Source organism: Arachis ipaensis, chromosome B4 (assembly GCF_059453495.1).
Source record: "Arachis ipaensis isolate K30076 ecotype BB chromosome B4, ASM5945349v1, whole genome shotgun sequence".
Taxonomy (NCBI): Eukaryota; Viridiplantae; Streptophyta; class Magnoliopsida; order Fabales; family Fabaceae; genus Arachis; species Arachis ipaensis.
Genome location: NC_142439.1, coordinates 36,648,239 through 36,655,236, shown reverse-complemented (window position 1 = coordinate 36,655,236; position 6,998 = coordinate 36,648,239). Strand labels below are relative to the sequence as shown.

General features: G+C 40.1%; 1 non-coding gene across 1 annotated transcript; it reads right to left on the bottom strand.

The window, feature by feature from the left end:
* Positions 1 to 1,512: 1,512 nt before the first annotated feature.
* LOC148567197 (small nucleolar RNA R71) lies at positions 1,513 to 1,620 on the bottom strand. The gene has a single exon (XR_015882245.1). It is a non-coding gene; the product is annotated as a small nucleolar RNA R71 (small nucleolar RNA).
* Positions 1,621 to 6,998: the final 5,378 nt, after the last annotated feature.

The following is a 6,998-nucleotide window of genomic DNA, read 5'->3' as shown; positions in this document are numbered from 1 at the left end:
CATTAAAAATTAAAAAAAAAATCAAAAAATATCTTTCCTTTTTTCTCTCTCAAAATTTCAAAAATTTGTATTGACTTTTTCAAAATTTTTTAAAAATTCAATTGTTTCTTATGAGTCAAATCAAATTTTCAATTTAAAAATCTTATCTTTTTCAAAATCTTTTTCAAAAATCATATCTTTTTCACTCTTCTTATTTATTTTCGAAAATTTTTAAAATATTTTTCAAAAATCTTTTTCTTATCTTTATCTCATAATTTTCGAAAATAACATCATCAATTAATGTTTTGATTCAAAAATTTCAAGTTTGTTACTTGCTTGTTAAGAAAGATTCAAACTTTAAGTTCTAGAATCATATTTTGTGATTTCTTGTGAATCAAGTCATTAATTGTGATTTTAAAAATCAAATCTTTTTCAAAACTAATTTCAATCATATCTTTTCAAAAATATCTTATTATCTTATATTTTTCAAAATCTTATCTTTTTCAAAAATTTGATTTCAAAATACCTTTTCTAACTTCCTAACTTCTTATCTTTTCAAAATTTGTTTCAACTAACTAACTAACTTTTTGTTTGTTTCTTATCTTTTTCAAAACTACCTAACTAACTCTCTCTCTCTAATTTTCGAAAATATCTTCCCTCTTTTTCAAAAATTCTTTTTAATTAACTAATTATTTTAATTTTTGATTTTAATTTTCGAAAACTACTAACCTTTTTCAAAAACTATTTTCAAAAATCACTAACTCTTTTTCAAAAAAATTATTTTCAAAATTTTCCCTCTCTCATCTTATTCTATTTATTTATTCATCCACTAACATCTCCTCCTCACATCACTCACCAAAAATCCGAACTCCCCCCCTCTCTCTCTGAGTTCAGATTTTCTTCTTCTTTTCTTCTACTCACACAAGGACCTCTATACTGTGGTATAAAGGATCCCTATTATTATTATTATTATTTTTTCTGTGCCCTCTTCTTTGTCATATGAGCAGGAGCAAGGACAAGAATATTCTTGTTGAAGCAGATCCAGAACCTGAAAGGACTCTGAAGAGGAAACTAAGAGAAGCTAAATTACAACAATCCAGAGATAAACTTTCAGAAATTTTCGAACAGGAAGAGGAGATGGCAGCCGAAAATAATAATAATGAAAAGAGGATGCTTGGTGACTTTACTGCACCAAATTCCAATTTACATGGAAGAAGCATCTCCATTCCTGCTATTGGAGCAAACAATTTTGCGCTGAAACCTCAGCTAGTTTCTCTGATGCAGCAGAACTGCAAGTTTCATGGACTTCCATCTGAAGATCCTTTTCAGTTCTTAACTAAATTCTTGCAGATCTGTGATACTGTTAAGACTAATGGAGTAAATCCTGAAGTCTACAGGCTCATGCTTTTCCCTTTTGCTGTAAGAGACAGAGCTAGAGTGTGGTTGGACTCTCAACCCAAAGACAGCCTGAACTCTTGGGATAAGCTGGTCACGGCTTTCTTGGCCAAGTTCTTTCCTCCTTAAAAGCTGAGCAAGCTTAGAGTGGATGTTCAAACCTTCATACAGAAAGAAGGTGAATCCCTTTATGAAGCTTGGGAAAGATACAAGCAGCTGACCAAAAAGTGTCCTTCTGACATGCTTTCAGAATGGACCATCCTGGATATATTCTATGATGGTTTATCTGAGCTATCAAAGATGTCATTGGATACTTCTGCAGGTGGATCCATTCACCTAAAGAAAACGCCTGCAGAAGCTCAAGAACTCATTGACATGGTTGCTAATAACCAGTTCATGTACACTTCTGAGAGGAATCCTGTGAGTAATGGGACGCCTATGAAGAAGTGAGTTCTTGAAATTGATACTCTGAATGCCATATTGGCTCAGAACAAAATATTGACTCAGCAAGTCAATATGATTTCTCAGAGTCTGAATGGAATGCAAGCTGCATCCAACAGTACTCAAGAGGCATCTTCTGAAGAAGAAGCTTATGATCCTGAGAACCCTGCAATAGCAGAGGTGAATTACTTAGGTGAACCTTATGGAAACACCTATAATCCATCATGGAGAAATCATCCAAATCTCTCATGGAAGGATCAACAAAAGCCTCAACAAGGCTTTAATAATGGTGGAAGATACAGGTTTAGCAATAGCAAGCCTTTTCTATCATCCACTCAGCAACAGATAGAGAACTCTGAACAAAATACCTCTAAATTAGCAAACTTAGTCTCTGATCTATCTAAGGCCACTGTAAGTTTCATGAATGAAACAAGGTCCTCCATTTAAAATTTGGAGGCACAAGTGGGCCAGCTGAGTAAAAGGATCACTGAAATCCCTCCTAGTACTCTCCCAAGCAATACAGAAGAGAATCCAAAAGGAGAATGCAAGGCCATTGAATTAATTACCATGGCCGAACCTGTAAGGGTGGGAGAGGACGTGAATCCCAGTGAGGAAAACCTCCTGGGACGCCCAGTGATCAATAAGGAGCTTCCCTCTGAGGAACCAAAAGAATCTGAGGCTCAACTAGAGACCATAGAGATTCCATTAAACCTCCTTATGCCATTCATGAGCTCTGATGAGTATTCCTCTTCTGAAGAGAATGAGGATGTCACTGAGGAGCAAGTCACCAAGTACCTTGGTGCAATCATGAAGCTGAATGCCAAATTATTTGGCATTGAAACTTGGGAAGATGAACCTCCCTTGTTCACCAATGAACTAAGTGATCTGGATCAACTGACATTGCCTCAGAAGAAACAGGATCCTGGAAAGTTCTTAATACCTTGTACCATAGGCACCATGATCTTTAAGGCTCTGTGTGACCTTGGTTCAGGAATAAACCTCATGCCCCTCTCTGTAATAGAGAAACTGGGAATCTTTGGGGTGCAAGCTGCTAAAATCTCATTAGAGATGGCAGACAATTCAAGAAAATAGGCTTATGGACAAGTAGAGGACGTGTTAGTAAAGGTTGAAGGCCTTTACATCCCTACTGATTTCATAGTCATAGATACTGGGAAGGATGAGGATGAATCCATCATCCTAGGAAGACCTTTCCTAGCCACAGCAAGAGCTGTGATTGATGTGGACAGAGGAGAATTGATCCTTCAAATAAATGAGGACAACCTTGTGTTTACAACTCAAGGATCTCTCTCTGCATCCATGGAGAGGAAGCATAAAAAGCTTCTCTCAAAGCAGAGTCAAACAAAGCCCCCACAGTCAAACTCTAAGTTTGGTGTTGGGAGGCCACAACCAAACTCTAAGTTTGGTGTCAAACCCCCATATCCAAACTCTAAGTTTGGTGTTGGGAGGTCTCAACAAAGCTCTGCACATCTGTGAGGCTCCATGAGAGCCCACTGTCAAGCTATTGACATTAAAGAAGCGCTTGTTGGGAGGCAACCCAATGTTTATTTATCTAATTTTCATTGTTTTTCATGTTTTATTAGGTTCATGATCATGTGGAGTCACAAAATAAAAAAAAATTGAAAACGGAATCAAAAATAGCAGAAGAAAAATCACACCCTGGAGGAAGACCTTACTGGCGTTTAAACGCCAGTAAGAAGCATGTTTTGGGCGTTCAACGCCAGAACAGAGTATGGTTCTGGCGCTGAACGCCAGAAATGGGAAGCATCTGGGCGTTTGAACGCCAGAAATGCACCCTGGAGAAGAGCTGGCGCTGAACGCCCAGAACAAGCATGGTTCTGGCGTTTAACGCCAGAAATGGGCTACAAATGGGCGTTCAACGCCCAGAATAAGCACCAATCTGGCGCTGAATGCCCAGAGTTGTGTGCAAGGGCATTTTGCATGCCTAATTGGGTACAAGGTTGTAAATTCTTGAACACCTCAGGATCTGTGGACCCCACAGGATCCCCACCTACCTCCACTTACTTCTTCTCACCCCTCTTTCACACAATCCCATAAACACTCTTCCCCAAAACTCTTCACCAATCACCTCAATCTCTCTTCCCTATCACCACTTCACCACTCACATCCATCCACTCTTCCCCATAAACCTACCTCATAAACTCCACTTACCTTCAAAATTCAAAATCAATTTCCCACCCAAACCCACCCTAAATGGCCGAACTTACCCCCCTCCCTTCCCTATATATAACCCTCCATTCTTCCTCATTTTAACACAACACAACCCTCTTTTCTCTTCTTGGCCGAAACACACCTCCCCCCTCCTCTCCATATTTTCTTCTTCTTCTTCATCTATTCTTTCTTCTCTTGCTCGAGGGCGAGCAAAATTCTAAGTTTGGTGTGGTAAAAGCATAAACTTTTTGTTTTTCCATTACCATTGATGGCACCCAAGACCGGAGAATCCTCTAGAAAAGGGAAGGAGAAGACAAAAGCTCCCACCTCCGAGTCATGGGAGATGGAAAGGTTCATCTCCAAAGCTCATCAAGACCACTTCTATGATGTTGTGGCCAAGAAGAAGGTGATCCCCGAGGTCCCTTTCAAACTCAAGAAAGATGAGTATCCAGAGATCCGACATGAAATCCAAAGAAGAGGTTGGGAAGTCCTAACAAATCCCATCCAACAAGTCGGCATCCTAATGGTTCAAGAGTTCTATGCCAATGCATGGATCACTAGGAACCATGATCAAAGTAAGAACCCGAATCCAAAAAATTATGTTACAATAGTTCGGGGGAAATACTTAGATTTTAGCCCGGAGAATGTGAGGTTGGCGTTTAACTTGCCTATGATGCAAGGAGATGAGCGCCCTACACTAGAAGGGTCAACTTTAATCAAAGGTTGGACCAAGTCCTCATGGACATATGTGTGGAAGGAGCTCAATGGAAGATTGACTCCAAAGGCAAGCCGGTTCAATTAAGAAGACTGGACCTCAAGCCTGTGGCTGGAGGATGGTTGGAGTTCATCCAACGCTCCATCATCCCCACTAGCAACCGATCTGAAGTTACTGTGGATCGGGCCATCATGATCCATAGCATCATGATTGGAGAGGAAGTAGAAGTTCATGAAGTCATCTCCCTTGAACTCTACAAAATAGCCAAAAAGCCCTCCCCTGGGGCAAGGCTAGCTTTTCCTCATCTTATTTGCCATCTATGTTACTCAGCTGGAGCTTTCATAGAAGGAGACATTCACATTGAGGAAGAGAAGCCCATCACTAAGAAAAAGATGGAGCAAGCAAGAGAGCCCATTCATGGAGCTCAAGAGGCGCAGGAAGCTCATCACCATGAGATCCCAGAGATGCCTCAAATGCATTTTCCTCTAATTGGGGACTTTAGCAAAGCTGAGTCACAATCTGAAAAGGTTCACCCAATTATGTGTCTGTGGCATTTATGTATCCGGTGGTAATACTGGAAAACAAAGTGCTTAGGGCCACGGCCAAGACTCATAAAATAGCTGTGTTCAAGAATCATCATACTGAACTAGGAGAATCAATAACACTATCTGAACTCTGAGTTCCTATAGATGCCAATCATTCTGAACCTCAATGGATAAAGTGAGATGCCAAAACTATTCAAGAGGCAAAAAGCTACAAGTCCCGCTCATCTGATTGGAGCTATGTTTCATTGATAGTTTGGAATTTATAGTATATTCTCTTCTTTTTATCCTATTTGATTTTCAGTTGCTTGGGGACAAGCAACAATTTAAGTTTGGTGTTGTGATGAGCGGATAATTTATATGCTTTTTAGCATTGTTTTTAGTATGTTTTTAGTAGAATCTGGTTACTTTTAGGGATGTTTTCATTAGTTTTTATGTTAAATTCACATTTCTGGACTTTACTATGAGTTTGTGTGTTTTTCTGTGATTTCAGGTATTTTCTGGCTGAAATTGAGGGACTTGAGCAAAAATCAGATTCAGAGGTGGAAGAAGGACTGCTGATGCTGTTGGATTCTGACCTCCCTGCACTCAAAATGGATTTTCTAGAGCTACAGAACTCAAAATGGCACGCTTCCAATTGCTTTGGAAAGTAGACATCCAGGGCGTTCCAGCAATATATAATAGTCCATACTTTGCCCAAGTTTAGACGACGCAAACTGGCGTTCAACGCCAGATCTCTGCCCAATTCTGGCGTCCAGCGCTAGAAACAAGTTGCAAAGTGGAGTTCAACGCCCAAAATGGCACAAAAGCTGGCGTTCAACTCCAAGAATGACCTCTCCACGTGTAGACTTCAAGCTCAGCCCAAGCATACAACAAGTGGGCCCCGGAAGTGGATTTATGCATCAATTACTTACTTCTGTAAACCCTAGTAGCTAGTTTATTATAAATAGGACTTTTTATTACTGTATTAGACAACTTTTGAATATCTTTTGATCTTTTTTTAGATCTCTAGACCTCCATGGGAGGCTGGCCACTCGGCCATGCTTACCCTATATTCACTTATGTATTTTCATATGGTAGAGTTTCTGCACTCGATAGATTAAGGTGTGGAGCTCTGCTGTTCCTCAAAGATTAATGCAAAGTACTACTGTTTTTCTATTCAATTCAACTTATTCCGCTTCTAAGTTATTCATTCGCACTTCAACCTGAATGTGATGAACGTGACAATCATCATCATTCCCCCACGAATGCGTGCCTGACAACCACTTCCGTTCCACCTTAGATTTAATGAGTATCTCTTGGATCTCTTAATCAGAATCTTCGTGGTATAAGCTAGATTGATGGCGGCATTCATGAGAGTCCGGAAAGTCTAAACCTTGTCTGTGGTATTCCGAGTAGGACTCTGGGATTGAATGACTGTGACGAACTTCAAACTCGCGAGTGCTGGGCGTAGTGACAGACGCAAAAGGAGGGTGAATCCTATTCCAGTATGATCGAGAACCTCAGATGATTAGCCGTGCTGTGACAGAGCATTTGGACCATTTTCACAAGAGGATGGAATGCAGCCATTGACAAGGGTGATGCCTCCAGACGATTAGCCATGCAGTGACAGCGCATCAGACCATTTTCCAGAGAGGATAAAAAGTAGCCATTGACAACGGTGATGTCCTTACATAAAGCCAGCCATGGAAAGGAGTAGGATTGATTGGATGAAGACAGCAGGAAAGCAGAGGTTC